The sequence below is a fragment of the Lynx rufus genome, unplaced genomic scaffold (assembly GCF_022079265.1).
Source record: "Lynx rufus isolate CCGP_SWC_20201006 ecotype Redwood Valley unplaced genomic scaffold, mLynRuf1.p SCAF_5, whole genome shotgun sequence".
Taxonomy (NCBI): Eukaryota; Metazoa; Chordata; class Mammalia; order Carnivora; family Felidae; genus Lynx; species Lynx rufus.
In genome coordinates, this window is record NW_025814867.1 from 38,982,065 (window position 1) to 38,999,379 (window position 17,315).

Sequence of the window (17,315 nt, forward strand, 5' to 3'; positions counted from 1 at the left end):
TTCTTTTGTTGGTGTCATATTTACCTACTTTTTGTGATCCTTGATTCCTTATGTTGCTATCTGTGTATTTAAGTAATCAGGTTCCTCTTCCAGACTTTACAGGTTTGTTTTGGCAGAGACAGGTCTCCAAACAGTCAAATTCAAACAGTCAACAGTTTGAATTTCTGGACATGTATACTGGTAATGTTCTTAGGTAGGTGGGGCCTGCGATTATGATTTATTTTGGGGCGAGGCAACTGTGCAAGTTCTGAGGCCAGGGATGGAGATGGTGGTGCCACTGGGTGAGAACAGTTGAATAGGGCTGCTTTTTTGGTTCACTACCCAAGTGAGGCTGTAGGATGGGTTCCATGACTGTCTAGATTCTCTGTTCACACTTACTAGATGGTTAGGTTTGGGTACTATATTCATTAATAGATGAGGCTATGAATTATCTTTCCTTCCCTGACTGGTCAGCAGTATGGGACTTAGGGCTTGTACAGCTCATTGTTTGGGGACCCAAATCAGGCAAAAGTGTGCACTAAATTTGCTTGTCAGCTGAGGCCACCAGTTCTTCTTTGCAGACAGGGAAAGTCACAGATGGCTCTCTGTTCAAGTGTCACTGTAAGCAGGGCTATTGGATAGACTCTACAGCTTACCATGTGCTCTGGCTGGGTTCCTTGGTTAGGCAGGCTTGAGGCTATATGCAGCGATAAGTGGGGCTACAATTTAGTTTCTCTATATGGGCATAGTGGGAGAAGCAGCTGTAAAACTGGCAAAGCTCTTTGTTCTCTTAACTCAAGCCAACCTGTGTCCCAAATTCCCTGGCTGGAAAGGGCCACTGGCTTTGCTCTGAAAACTATTGGTTCTGCCTACCTGTGTCTCAGCTTAAGCACTACTGCAGCACACAGCTCCCAGGCATCCTTGCCAGCCCTTCTGGTCAGGTGGGACAGGAAGCCACAGCAGGTAGGCCTATGTTCCAGCTCCCTTGTCTGGAACAAGGAAAGGGGAAGGGTCACTCCAGGCAACTCTCAATTTCCCAGACTATCTAGCTGGGAGGGGTTGGGAGCTACCCTCAGCTTTGGCTATGAATTAATCCTTCTGCCTATGTATAGCACAGAAACCTTCCTGTGCCTGGTACTGGCTTTGCTCTGGAGGTGATAAGCTCTACCTACCCACCTCTCAGTTTGAGCACTACTGTTCTACACAGCTTGTAGGTGTTCCTCTGGCCAGTAGATGTGACCAGGAGATACTCACCATAGTGGGCAGGGCCATTATTCAGCTCCTTGCCTGAGCACGGGCAAACAAGGCTCTAGGGCTAGCAATACCCTTCATTTAAAAATTCAAATCAGGCAGATCTGCACCCCAATGAGTTCCCTAGTCAGACTGCATTACCAATATGTTTCTTCAAATGAGCAAAACCATTGGTTGGGATTACTACTTTATCATTGCAGGTATAAACTTGATCTGCCAAGATCCATGTGCTTGTTGTTATAAGATCCTCCCTGCTTCTCCATCATAAGTCAGATTCCCAGTGGTCAAGCCCCCAAGGTTCCCCTGAAATCCCCATGGAGTGAGATGAGAGTAGAGGTTCCCACAAAGCAACCCCAATGGTCAGTGGGGAAGACTGGTTGTCTTCCCCTGGGTTCTCTTTTTGTCTTACTGGAGGACCTAATGGCTCAAGGAAAACCCCTCCATATAGTGTTGCACTGGCCTGAGGGAAGTGAAAAAAAAGTCATTAGGTAGTCACTTTTCTTACCCTTCTAATGCAATCTGTCTTGTCTCTGTGGTGTAGGGGGTGATTTAGACTCACCCTCATGTTCTAGAATTCTTTCAGTGAAGTTCTCATCTTGAATAGTTGCTAGCTGTCCTTCTTGTGATGGGGAGCAAAGTCAGGAATGATCTACGTTACCATCTTGGTGAAGTCTAGTTTTAATGAAGTCCAGCTTATCAATTGCCTCTTTCATGAACAATACCTTTGTTGTTGTATCTAAAAGTAGTCACCATATCCAAGATCACCCAGATTTCTCCTGTTATTTCCTATGAGTTTTATAGCCTTTTGTTTTGTATTTGGAACTCTGATTCATTTTGAATTAACTTTTGTAAGGAATGGTCTATGTCTAGATTTATATTTTTGCATGTGGTATCCATTTTTTCCAGCACCATTTCCTCAAAAGACTATCTTTGCTTCATTTTATTGTCTTTGCTCTTGTGTTAAAGATAAGTTGACTATACTTATGCTGGTCTATTTCTGAATTCTCTATTCTGTTCCAATGAACTACTTTTCTATTCTTTCAGCAATACCACAGTTTTTTTGAATACTGTAGCTTTATAGTAAGTTTTGAAGCTGGGTAGTATAGTTCTCTGAATTTGTTCTTGTCCCTCAATATTGAGTTAACTATCCTGGGTCTTTTGCGTCTCCATGTAAACTTTAGAATCAATTTGTTGATATCCACAAGGTAAGTTGCCAAGATTTTGATTGGGATTGCATTGATTCTCTATAGATAAAGTGGGAAGAACTAATATCTTGACAATATTGAGACTTTCTATCCATGAACATGGAATGTGTATGTATGTATGCATGTATTTAATATCTTTCATCAGAGATTTGTAGTTCTCTTTACATAGATCTTGCGCATATTTTGTTAAATTTACACCTACATATTTAAATTTGGGGGGTACTAATGTAAATGGTAACATGTGTTTAATTTTAAATTTACTTATTAAATGCTGGTATATAAGAAATTGATTGACTTTTACTTAGTCCCCATTAAAGTGTGTACTGAGGGCTCTGCAACTGTACTAGTTACAGGGCATGTATAATAATAACTAGTTATAGTTATCAACCTCAAGGAGTTAGGGGGAGGCAAAAGAGAAGGAAACATGTAATCACATTTTTAGAAAAGAAAAAGCTATCCCAATCCCAGTCTGAGAAAAAAAAAAAGAACATGTTTTGAGTGATATAATTTATTATGTTCTTTTGGGAGAAAGCGTTACTCCTAATTAATTTTTAAACAATTTCCCTACAGATTTTAATAGATGAAAATTTGCTCTGGGGAATCAAGTGACTGGTTACCCTGATGACTGCCAATCAAGAATCTGATGATCTTTTTTTAAAAAGTTTTCTAAGCTTATTTAATTATTTTGAGAGACTGCATGCATGAGCAGGGGGTAGGGGTTGGATGTGGGGGAGGGGCAGAGAGAGAGGCAGAGAAAGAATCCCAAGTAAGCTCCACACTTGGCATGGAGCCTGACATGGGGCTTAATCCCATGAACCATGAGATCACGACCTGAGCCAAGACCTAAGAGTTGGACACTTAACCGACTGAACCACTCAGTTACCCCTAGAATCTGGTGATCTTTAACCAAACATTCTTTCTTCTTTTTTATATCTGATTCAACAATAATTATGTAATCATTCTTCTAACTACAAAATTTCTTACAAGAAAGCATCTTTCAATTGGCTAATATACACTCTTACAGGTCTTTTCCTTGCAGCAAAGTTCTAATAAACCTCGACACATGCTCATAACTAAATTGCCTGAAAAGCTTTATTTAACATTGTAATAGAAAATTAGTCAGAGTTGTAATAGAAGTTATCACAAGGATGTGGGGAGCACTTGAATTTTGGATGTATGAGTGGGTGGGGGTGGAGGAGGAAGGCATTCATTCAGAAGTGACATCTAAATTGAATACTACAGAATGAGTAGAACAAAGGGCAGTAGAGAGATGGGAGGAGTCTGAGACAGTAGCTAAGAAAAAGACCTAGAAGAGAAAAAGTATTATCTGTGTAGCAGGTGGCTACCCTGCCCATGTACATTGGGCTTGAAAATGTCCTGTTCTCCAGCGCACATTCACCTTGCCTGTATCTGCATCTAAACCTGAGATTTCCCCCAGGAAGCAGAGGGGCATTCTTCCCTTTTTTGGGAAATGCTGGTAAAAAACCTGGAAGGAATATAACATCCCCAAGGGTTGTCCTCAACCAATGACAGAGTGGTGTAGCTGATACGTAAATTCCCCCATTTATTCTCCCCTTGGATGGGATAATTCTAAATATGTTTCACAGTGTTTCCCAGAATTTCCCCAGGGATTTGGTGCCAGTCCAACTGTGGGCACTGGGTTCCTTTTCCTGTGTCACTGCCCCACTCCCCACCAGTATGTTCTGAGCTTCCCAAATAAAGTGCTTTGCACACCAGGCCTTGTCATAGGGTCTGTTCTGGGGAATTCAGACTGAACAGCCTGTTTGGGGTAATTGCAAGCAGTTAAGCAACAGAGAGAACTTGCGATATGCAAAAAGGTAAAAGCGAGGTTGGGCTAGAGTATGTAAGGCCCTGATTTGCCATATTCAGCAGATAAAAATCACGATGCCCAGTTAAACTTTAATTTCAGATAAACAACAAATAACTTTTTAAAATAAGTATGAATTGGGCATAGTTATACTAAAAAATATTGTTTATCTAAATTAAATTTACTGGGTATCTTGTATTTTATCTGGCATTGCTATGGGATCTAAAAACGATTTGGAGCTTTATCAGTAGGACACTTTGGTTCCAGTGTGGAACATGGGTTTGAGAAAGGCTGGAGAAACCAGTGAGAAGACATAACCACTGCCCAGAGATGAGGCCTGGGTCTGGGGCTTTCAGGGAGATGGGAGAAGTAGATGGAAGGCATAAGGGAAAGTTACCTGCACTTAAACTAGCTGCCAGGGCAAAAGAACTATCTCATTAGACAGGATGGGAAAAGACTACCAAAAATGAGTGCAAAGTCCTGAAAATGCCCCCAGAGTGTTCAGAAAAAAACATCAAACTATCAATGCAAGGTCTCCCTTCCTTTCCTCCTTGATGTGCTCATGCCCATGGAGTAGAATGCCCTTTTTCAGGCCAAAGCACCTTGCCCCCTGAATCAAACTACAGGAGTACTATAGGCCTGAGCACTCCTCCTGAACCTCTCTGATGACCTAAATTAGAATGGGCTCAGCTCAGCCCTGTCCCCAGATGAGCCCTTGACCAGAGCCTCTGGAAATTACCAGATGTACATGGCAAGGGACACTAAGGAAAAGCAAATTCTCTTTAGCTTATTTTCTCTTTGTTGCTGTTGTTCCCTGACATGGACCTTGCCCCATACGATAACCCCAGCCATGGTGCACACATTCCTCAGAATGATGTCACAGAAAATCCAGTCTCAACATGGAAAGGGATAGGAAGCACATTTGGAATCACACGGTGTTCTCTGTGTGAAGAGCTCTTCAGTTTCATTTCAACTTTCATGAAGGAAATTCTATTCCTGTGGGAAACCACTTCAAAAACAATATATTGAAAAAGAAAGAAGAAAAATGAACTCCATTATACCAATGGTACATTCCTTTCTTCTGTTTTGCTGTTTCTCCCATTTGTAAAATGCACACCAAAGACTATTAGAGAATATAATTTGAACTGCTTCATTCCAAAGTTAAAGTGTTGAGAGTTAAAAAAAAAAAAAAAAACTACAGTGAAATAATAACAGGTCTCCCTTCATTTTTTAACACTTGAATTTGATTATAACTTTCAGTTCTGAAATTTGAAATTGTACAGGGCTATTTCCTCAAACTAAATTATACATACTCTTATCAGACACTAAAAAGCATGAGTAGTTATCTGGAAATTATGCGTTTTCTACCCACATTCACATACGCACACAGAGACTGTAGTATGAGCAATTTGTATAAGACAAGCTATTGATCAACATTCACCTACCCCATAATAGTCAAGTTGGCATCCCAGGGTCTCTGAGTCTACTCTGTGCCAAAGATCATTTTGATTGTTTACATATAGTATATATATAATTCTCATAAGAACCTCATAGGGTGGATATTCCTCTCCCCACTTTACAATGTAGAAATTGAGGCTCAGAAGGGTTAAATAACTTTCCCAAGGTCACACAGTGTATAAGTGACATGTATGGGCTGAATTGTGTCCCTTACAAAATTCATATGTTGAAGTCCTACCCTTCAGTACCTGAGAATGTAATTGTATTTGGAGATATGGTATTTAAGAACTAATTAGGTTAAAATGAAGTCATTAGTATGGACCCTAATTCAATATGATTGTGGTCCTTATAAGAAGAGAGAGACATTAGAAATATGCATCCACAGTGGAAAGACCATGTGAGGACACTGAGAAAGCAATCATCTACAAGCCAAGCAGAGAGGCCTGAGGAGAAACTGACCTAGCCAACTCCTCAATCTTGGACTTCTAGCCTCCAGAAATATGAGAAAATTAATTTCTATTGTTTAAGCCACCCAGTGTATGTTACCTTGTAATGACAGTCCTATAGCAGCCAACCCAGAATTTCCATCTGATTTGCAATTTTCCTGAAATCATCATTTTTCACCAGAGAATCAGGTCTGGGAGAAAATGGGGTTAAGGGAGAATTAATTTTACTTAATATTCAATGTGCCAAGGCAAACTAGGGTTTAGCTCAAGGTAACCAAATTACCCAAGATGGCCCAATGTGGGGGTTGTGGTGGTAAATGTGGTGATGTTGGGAGTTCTAGGGAGGAAGGGCAGTAATAACTCAAGCCCAGAAGAGCTAGAAATAGCATTTTTCCTTCAGGTAATCAGTTTATTAAATCAGACCTCAGACGATGACCAGAATCTCAGATGCAGGATCCAGGCCCTGTCATGTAATCCAGCACGGGGAATTGGAAAAAGTGTAGTAAGGGTCCCCAAGTCACCCTCTCTCCCACCAATTTTCCATATATTGCACTGAAGCCTTGATGACTAAGTTATTAGGCCCCTCTTCTGGTCCAACATGGATCTGCTGGGGTAAGGGAGGGCAGAGCAGAAACTGGGCCCATGCCTGGTGACCCAGACAAGCTCCCCAGAATGCTGAAGGGGGCCAATTCTCCTCCTCATGATGAATTTTTCCTTCTCAGAATTTCCTCCCAAAGGAGAGAAAGGGAGCACAATTATCTATGGAATCCAGTTTGCTTAGATGTCACTTTAAATGAATAGGAGCCAGCTTCAAATAAAACAACTACTCCCTCTTTCTGGTTTCCCGGGGCAGAGTCTGTGATTTTCTCCACCTACTCTTCCCCACTCTCCTACCACTATCACAGGTGAGGGTTCTCAGCCCTGCATCTTCTGGCCTTGATGGATACCCAGTTCAGCTCATAAATCCCTCTCTTACAAATCTCATTTTTTCTATCAGTTACCAAACTTCCCAAAAAAATATTCTCAAGTCTTTGTAATTTGATATCTGTGATATGCAAGCTGCCCAAAACCCAAGGCTTGGGCAAGAGCCGTTTCTTCCCAGACTTAAGGGCTGTACTAGGCTTTATAGTTCCCTAGAGAACTGGAGTGCTGAACAGAAAATTGAGGCAGCAACAGTACTGGCTTTCATCAATCTCTTGGGGCAGGTACTTATCAGCATGGAACTCCTGAGTTTTTAATATACAGGGCCCCAAGGCTTGCTAAATACTGAACCTGAAACTGTACTCCACTCTACCTCTCACTGTCCCCCCACTGGCAAGATGAAAGCTCTAATGCTCCTGTTTGGTCCTACTATGGTCAGAGTCAGCCAGAATAGGACTCTGCAGATCCATCTTTACTTCACCTTTTCTTGAGTAGACAATGAAGTAACTTTATTTAAAAACTTGACTAATGTTTAACTCTTGGCATTTTGAACCTTTTATTCAGTGATGTATAAGAGTTTATTAATTTATTTGGGGCCTGACAGATATAAGGGAGACTTCCTTACTTTTAGCCAAATATTCACCTAAAGTATTCTAGAAGAAAAATAAGAACTAGGGGGAGATGAGGAAGAAGGAAACAAGGAAAGGGAGGCGTAGGGAAGAGGAAGGAAGGGAAAATTTCCAGCTCTTTGGATCTAATGGACTAACCTGCTTCTCTTGCCTGTTAGGGGTGAGTGGTCTGTTTAACTTCAGTTCTGTCTAGACAATGAGCAGATAACAGCATACCTACCCCTTGCATAGGATCTCATGATGACTGCTATATCCTAGGGCTTCATTATCCTTGGCATGGGTCTCTCTAGGCCTGTAGCCTTTCACTATGTGATTCCTTAGAAGGACCTTGTGAAAAGGTGAGCAAGTAGTACCTGATCCCCAGGAATTCTCAGCCAAAATCCAAAGGTGGATCTGACTTCTTTCTTTTGAGCCCTTAACAGAACTCCAGTTTCTTGGTATTACTTGGCTCAGAATAGTATTATAAGAACTAAACTTATCAAGTTGGCCCTCCTGGATTTCCCTGGCATAGTAAAAATAGATATGGCTTCCCTGTGTCTAGGTTCAGATTTGCTGATGTGACTGTCAGCCCTTCTTGGGTCAAGAGTTCAAGATATACAGATGTAATCAACTGAATGTTTGTGTCCCCACAAAATTGATATATTAAAGCCCTATCCCCTAATGTGATTATATTTGGGAATAGGGCTTTTAATTAAGGTTAAATTAGGTCATTAGGGTAGGGTACTAATCCAATAGGATTAGTGTACTTGTAAGAAACATACCAGAGCTTTCACTCTCTCCCCAGTGAAGGTACAGTGAGAAGAGAGCTGTCTATGAGCCAGAGAGAAAGCCATTACTAGAAACAAAACCTTGCCAGACACTGATGTTGGACTTTCCAGCTTCCAGAACTTTTAAGAAAATAATTTTCTGCTGTTTAAACCATGTAGTCTGTTGTATTTTGCTATGGAAGCCTGAGAAGACTAAAACAAAAGAGTAAAACATATGCCTCAGTTTTCCAGGGAAAATATAAAGGGAACTTTGATTTCCACATGTATATCATTAGACAATCTACAAAGGTTGTCGCAACCATTATTTTAAAAGTTTCTAACTGCAGACCTAAATGGTACATTATGATACTCATTTTACAAAAGGGAAAACAGGATAGAAGAAGGAAGGTGATTCGTGCAGTGTCAAATGTAAGGGAGGGGGTCAAAATCGGAACTCATACTGAGACCACTGTTCTCTGCACAAAACTAAGCTGCTCTATAACAATCAATCTTCACACCATGATGTCATCTGCAAATTTGATAAGAAGGTTTCAATGTCTTCACACAAACAATAAAAGTATTTAACGGGGGAGTTGTTACTTACACTTTCTAACCTGAAGACGACAAATGGGTTTCATCTTGCAAGCCAATTGATTTTTTGGCAGTGGCTGCCAATCCTGTGTATTGACAAGGGTTGTGAGGTCACGTTAGGAAAGAAAATCTGGATTATCTATCAACATTGGTCACAGGCACAGTGAGTGTGAAGCATGTAAACCTGGGATTACACATGCTACTCCAATCCCCAAGACAACATGGAGTCCTCATGGATGAACAAAAATGCTTTCCAGCATGAAGAACAAAAATATATAAACAAGGTCAGACAAGGATAATTTTTTTTCTTAGAATTATTTTTTGAGTTACGTCTCCCTGATTGCTTCTCCCTCAATTTTCATTCTTCTCTGTCAGAATCGAAAGTTGGGGCCTTGAAACTAAATTTCAAAATAAATTTCTTACATGAAATTTTATGTAGGAGATAACTAGTGTCTAAGAGACAAGTTCTTCAAGATTTTACAATAAACACAGAAGCAGATTTCATGAAGGACTGAGAAGGAGGAAAAAATTGGTTCTCAAGAACATTCATAGCAACTGTTTCATGGTTGGTAGAACAATTGGATATATAATCAGGGAGTAAACAACTTTGATTATAGTGGATTATACCAAGAGACATAATAATATGGCTGTAATTATATATCAGCAGTTGTGCCTCAAATTCTTTTGGAAAATAGCTACTACAAGTTTTACAGAAATAGATTCAAGATAACAAGAAACATAAAGATCACAGTAAAAGCCCTTTGAGACTAAAAAAGTGGCATCTTGCCTCTTCCCATTCTTCAAATCTTAAATATTTTCGGAAATAAATCCTTACTGTATATGACAGTAAACTACAAAGCATGTCCAGCTTATTTTCCCCCTAATTATTCAGTCCTGCATAAGCTAGATGCATGCTTTCAAAACAGATACATGCTTAAAATTATTTAAGAAATAAAATGGCTCAAATAAGACTAATTTATCAATACTTAATAACAGAAGCAACTTCATATAACTACTTTTCTTACCAAAGATTATCAAATGCCACTTTCATTGACCAAAACTGATAAAAGCTGTTTTTATTATGGAAACTAGAGATATATAAAGAAGATCTTAGAAAAAAATTAGAACCTGTTTTAATTCCATCTTGTTGATTTTTTAAGAATAACTTCTGATTCTTGAAGATAAAGCTTTTTCCATTAATTTTGAAAAGTAATACTCCTAAAGGTTTTATTGGAGAGCCTTCCACAACTTGGGTTCTATGACCTAGATGTTCTCTACTCCTAGTATTTATGTTCCTGAGAAAAGCTCGCTGGTAACATAAATAATGAAGTCAAACTTCTGATCTTTTTGTAAAATAAAAGTAAATTATAAAATTGGTACACAGAAAAATTGAGAAAGTGTGAAGCTCTAGCAAAAGCACTTAAATTTCATGTAAAAACTAAGGAAGAAGATCTAAACCCACTTAGTGACAGGTTTGATTTCAGAAAAATGAGACACTCTTCTTATTTCACAAAGTACTTATTTTCAAATTAATAATCAATTACTCAAATACTCTTTCTTTGAAAATAGGGCTCAAATGAGGTAAGAGAAAATAAACCTGAGTTCTAAAAATACACAAAGGCCTCAAACAATACATTTTCTCAAAGTCATAGAATTGGACACTTAAAATACTCCATTGGGTTTGTATCAGAAGTAGTTAACTTTTTGATACAAGTTTTGGACAGAAAGTAATAATAATATCTTAACTTTGTTAAGTGCGTTAGTGCTCCCAATTCACATATGTCATTGGTGCCCCCTTCCTGCTTGGTCTGGGGGAGACTGACCTGACCTCTGCTTGGTGAAAGAAAGCTCTGAGCTTTCCTCAAATTTCCCACAGGTACAAGGTGAGAGAACAGAGAATATTCCATACTCTTAAGGTCATTTTGGCTTCCAGGCTATTTCTGCCCAATTCCAGTGTTAACTCAGATGCAAGACATCCCCTTTCTTGAGTTCCACAAAAATTCTACTCTCACAAAGCTTGTGAAAGTGTGCAGAATTTCTGAAGATCTGGGGTGTCATGAGAGACTTGGAAGGGGTTTATATTGCAGCACATAGGTAATCTCAGATGAACAGATTCATCTCTATTCTTTTCCTGTGGTTCAGTTTCTTCAACACTGGGAATGTACACCTGCCCATCTCCCTATACTTATGGGTGACTATAGCCTCCCTGCCTCCCTCACTTCTTGCCCCCTACTCTTAGGAGCAAACAAACTCCTCTTTTCGTCTAGAGCCACAAATTCTCCAACAAAATACCCATCAGGATACCATCTGTGCCTGAATATAAGAGATCCAAGAATGCATTTTCCAAAAGAGAAGATCCCCTTTAAAAAGTTTCTGGCCAACATTAAATGATTGACATAGGAGAAATAGTCAAATGTCTTCTTACGGTATTGAGTTTATCAACTGAATCACACAATCATATTTAAAAACACACATGAACCTATACTGCTTTATAAAATACTGGGTTTTTATCCTCATTCTCACAGTTCATGAAAATTCTTCACAACTGACATGAGTGTCTTTGCCATCAATAGAGCCATTGTTAAGTCATCTGACACAGTTCCTCCAAACACATCAAGTTCGTTTCTTTCTAACTAGTTGGAAGTACAGCATTTTTAATCCTGCCAGACTGCTTAAACTGAAATTTTATCCCAAGTCGTAAGAATCAACTTGTTATTTATGTTCTCCATAATGTAACCATTTAATTTATTGCTTTTTAAAGTGACACTTAAGCCTTATTTACAATGACATTCAACACTTACAATTCAGAGGTCACCCTAGGGAATAATGATTATAGTAGCGGGGTTAAATTTCTTTGCCTTCTTTTTTTTTTTTTTTTAAATAACCAAGAATCTCAGGTGACCTTTATAAATAACTGAAATTAACACTGATTGAAGCTGTTTCAGACATATACTCCCTAAATCGTTATTTGTTGCACAACTATTGAAAGAATGATGTATGAGACTTGAATTTAAGGTTGCTCTCTTTTTTGGAGGGATAATTTTGAGGGGGAAGAAAACTGCAAACTCTCACCTTATAACCTAGCACATAGGCAACTGTCCCTTAACTTCTTCCCTAGAAGGACTGTGGGGCCAATTGTTAAAATTTTCCTTATTATCCATACACTAACTATATCATTTAATATTTGTAACAGGGCAAATATTAATCCTATGTTACAGATGAAGAAACTGAAGTTCAAAGAAACATAATGACTTGCCTAGTGTCAGATCACTTGACAGTGGGTGAAGACTAGTCAAGTGGTTTTCCTTAGAATAAAATAAAAACAAAACATAATAACCTTTCAAAGTTGCTAAGACAGTAAATCTTAAATGCTATCACCACAAAAAAGAAACTGTAATTATGTGAAGTGATGGCAGTGGTAGCTAATGTTCTGGGATGATCATTTTGCAATATATAAGTGCATAAAATCAACATATTGTACACTTTAACATACATGATGTTGTATGTCAATTACATCTCATTAAAGCTGGGGGAGAAAATGTGTATAATGACCTCATAGTACTGTTGTAATAATAGAAAAATGAAAGACCACCAAATTAATGATTAAAAAAATAATAATGCAATAACCTGGATAATGGTCTGTGATGAAGAGGAATGCTTTTCCAGCAATTGACTTTGTAATCTAAAAAATAAATATAATTCTTTATGTATTCTTTCATTGCCTGATATTTTAAAACATCCCTTGGAATTCTTTTCAAGGCCTTTCTGGTTTTACCTGTAATTGGATCATTTATTACCGAATTCAAAGGTTTAAATAATTATTTTCTTTTGCTTTAATTTTCACATTTTTTAAAGAATTTGTGACTATGTTAAATAAGAAATCATCCAATACTTGTTTATTTTTAAAACTAAAATGACACATTATTTCAGTCTTTCCAAGGAAGTTTTTGTTCTCATTGCTATACTGATGTAATGGATTTTTTTTTTTCTTAAGAATCTCGGGGACAATTCAACAGGAGGAGGGCATTCAGAGATAAGACTGCTCTTCTCAGGGGAGAACAGGCCTGATGGTAGACAGGACTTTGAAAGGGGTAGGGTTTGGGCTGAGGACTGTGAAATTTGGGGTGTGTGTGTGTAAGAAAGAGCACCACCTGCAAAGAAAAGGGGGTGGGGAGACAGGTTGATTTTTAAACAGCTACTCCAAGGATGAAAACATTGAGGAGAGCTGCTGCTAGATCTACAGGAGCTTTGCTGTACAATGCACAATGTGAAATGACTGTGCCACCCCTATAAAAAACATAGCAAAGTCCAAGTTTCTTTGCTCTTTCATATAGACACGAAAGTACTTTGTGCTTTGTGTACAAATCCCTTTTGGGGTAAACGAGAGAGCACAAAGAAGAGGTAGCCAAGCTAAATTCTTTAAACAGAGGCTGAGTGGAGCCCAGGACCCGGGACTGCTAAATTCTGGATTCAGACCAACCTTTTAACATTTTTAAATGCCAAATACTTTGCTTTTGTCCTCATTCAGGAAACATAAGACCTGAGCAATTTTCTTGGTTCCTAAAATGATTCCAAACTGAAAGAAGACATCAGTTCATGCATAACAAAAACTCTGTCTCACAGATTGGAGTGCCTACATCTTTATCATGGTCACCTCCTCAGCTTGAACTCCAAACATCATCAGAAACCACCTAATTAGTTCACTGTAAGAAACCACTACCTCGGGAATTACAAAGGACCCAAATTCATATAATCAGTATATTTTTCTTCTTGTAGGTGAACACAACTGAGCAACCAAATCAGGAGAAGGCCCCTTGCTCAGAAGGCCCTTTGGTGGGATGAAATCAGAGCAAGCAAAAACACTACACTGAAACTCAGAATGAGGAAAGTCTTACTTGAAAACAAAACAAAACAAAACAAACACTCTCAAAAGTCCATTGGGAATACCCCCTGGATCCAAACTACACTGGAACTCATCTGAGGTCAAATACTCTGAAGTCTTAGCAGCTAGGAAAACTGTGCTGCTTGACTGAGTAGCCCTCACCTTATTAACAACAGTCTTTCTTTGGACATAATGATTCATTCAATCTGGGAACAGCTCAGACTGTCTTTCCAGTGACTTTGCATACCTATGCAATTATCTTCTCTGTTTTGACCTTCAAGTTTAACTGTCAATAAGAAATCTTATTTCTTTCATTTCTTGCTGAAGCCCACACTGCAGGTTTCTGAGAAAATACTACCATTCTCTCCAAAATAACAGGGCTATCATTTCTGTATAAGAAACCATACTGTCACTCGTTCCTTTTTAAAAATAATTGTTCTCTAAATATCTATTTCTCCTTTTTTACTTAATTCTAAAGACTCTAAGAAACCTGTAGAAACTTAAAGGTATAAAGTATTCCAAGGATTTTTTAACGACACTTGTTCTTAAAGGTTTAGATTTTGAATATTAGAAGATGTGTCTTGGTAAGTATCCTTGTCAGCACCTCATTTTGCTCCCTTTCAACATGTTTAGATTCAATAGCGAATTCTTACCTAATTGCCTCTTCATCGTTAAGTCGAAATGGAATTCTAGTATATCAACTACTTATGTGGTTTACTTGTTTGTTTTTAATTTTGTGTTCTTCAGTAAAGCTAAAGCAACAACAACAAAAACAACAACAATTCTGGAATGCATTTCAGAGGGCTTTGTGCTTTCTGGGACCATCTAGTATCAAAGCAACCACTAAAAGTCTAAGTGTCCTAAAAAAAAAGAAAATAAAAACAGGTCTGGAAAATGTTACTTGGCCTGTTTATATATTGGGCCTATTTCCATGGCATTCCAAGATTTAAATAATGCATGGAGCCCTTCCCTACCCATTCTGATTAATTATTCATTCACAAATATTTATTGAGCATATCTACTTTGTGTCAAGGACTATATTAGGTATGAGCCATACAACAGAGAACAATGAGCTTTATATCTAGAGTGTCTACAACCTTTTTAATTTGATCCATGCTCTTAGAAAAAAAGGCACTACACTCATTAAAAAAAATTATTTATAAATCACATATATGTGTTCCCATTACTGATTTCTTACAGATTATGGGAATTCATTAAAAAAAAAACTATTTTAAATAGATGAGATTTTCAAAAGTTAACAAGAAATATGTGTTCTAATGTTTTCTTGCCACATACCCCCTGGTTCAATTTGCATAGCAACTAAGGTGTGTGCATGTCTCACTTTGAAGACCACTGAATCTGTTGTCCAATGTTTAATGCATCTGTCGTTGATATTTAAATAGTGAATTTGTAAAGTGCAAGTGTATTCATTGAACTATTTCACAGATGAATACACCTCTTTCAAAATGTAATGTGAATTCAAGAATTACATGTCAGCGTAGGAAAACAACTTAAGAATATGTATATTTTTTTGTTAAACTTATGCAATTTCCCAGACACCAAATTAAGTTATGATCTTAGATTGGTAACTTACACAATATATGACATGAAATAAATACTCAAGCTTGAAATTCTGACAGAGACTATAAATATTTCATTTTATAGTTCTATTTCTTTATCTTTGCACTAATCAATATGAATTAAATTTAATGCCATGCCAATATACAAGATAGTCATTACATAGGGTCTATTATGTAATTGATAAAACATTGATTAATAGTTATCATTCTTTAGTGAATTTTTCTTTAATGAATAATGAAGGTATTGTTTATTATTATAATTCATCTTATTACTATACAAACAATTCTTTAAGAGAGCTCTTTGGAAGATGAATGAAAAAGGCAACAGCCATTGACAGACCTGGTTTCTAGGGTCTGTCATTTTTAAAGATACTAAAATCTTAAAATTTAAAAACATATAAATATTTATAAATAAATGAGCTTGTGTGTGTGTGTCTATCTATAAACCATAGGGTCTGAAAAGAAGTAATACTATAATGAAAATTCCCTTCATAGGAGAGCAAACTTTTGAGATTAAGGATGAAAATAAAATATTGGTGGTCAAAAGGGGAGAAAATACCTTCTTGGGAAACTTCAGTAATGATTTCCAAAGCTTTTAAAAGCCTCACTTTAGATCTAATGTGGAATCAGAATATTTTAAATGGAAAAAAAAAGACTTTAAGTGAAAATTATCAGCTGGACTATTATAAAAAAGGGGATGGCTATATTTGAGATATCTTGATCTCAAGGAAACTTAAATAGATATTACTAAGTGAAACAAGCTTACCTGAAAAGTTATACACTGTATGATTCCAGCTATATGACATTCTGGAGAAGGCAAAGCTATGTAGAGAGTGAAAAGATCAATGGTTGCCAGGAATAGGATGATTTTAGGGCAGTGAAACTATTCTGTATGATACTGTGGATCATACAGTACTGTATAATATTGGTGAATACGTGTCATTACACATTTGTCAAAACCCATAGGATGTACAACACCAAGAGTGAACCCTAATATAAATATGGAGTCTGGGTGATTATGATGTGTCAATGCAGGTTCATCAATTGTAACAAGTGTACCACTCTGATGGGAATGTTGATAAAGTGGCTGAGCATATGTGGGAGCAATGAAGTATAGAAGAACTCTCTGTACTTTCCTCTCAATTGGGGTGCATGGGTGGTTCAGTCAGTTGGGTGTCCGACTTCTGCTCAGGTCATGATCTCACAGTCTGTGAATTCGAGCCCCGTGTCAGGCTCTGTGCTGACAGCTCAGAGCCTGGAGCCTGTTTCAGATTCTGTGTCTCCCTCTCTCTCTGCCCCTCCCCCACTCACGCTCTGTCTCTGTCTCTCTCAAAAATAAATAAACATTAAAAATTTTTAAGAAAAAAAGTATATTAAAAAGCCTATATGCTCTGGTATGCTGCTATTTTTTTAATAAGAAGTAAATATTTTTTTCAAATAAAATTGTAACATCATTTCTTTAGGTTTTTAACTAACACATTCCATTATGCAATTTTACAGGGAAATTATATGACTAAAATGAGCCATTTACACATAGATGGCCCAATGAGTATAATAAATATTGACCAAGTTTTGGTTGGTTGAAGTACTTTTATATAAATGCCATTGACTATTTCTGTAGGCTCATTTAAACAGGTAAAAGTAATGATTAATTGGAAAACATTCTTAGTTTTGCATGTGCTCAGAAAGACAATGATTCAACATATTCAATAAAAGGCCATTCTGGAGACTATACTTTGAAGTAAAGCAGGGGATTGAATGAAAAGCAATTAATAGATCAGGATAGAGACAATTGTGAG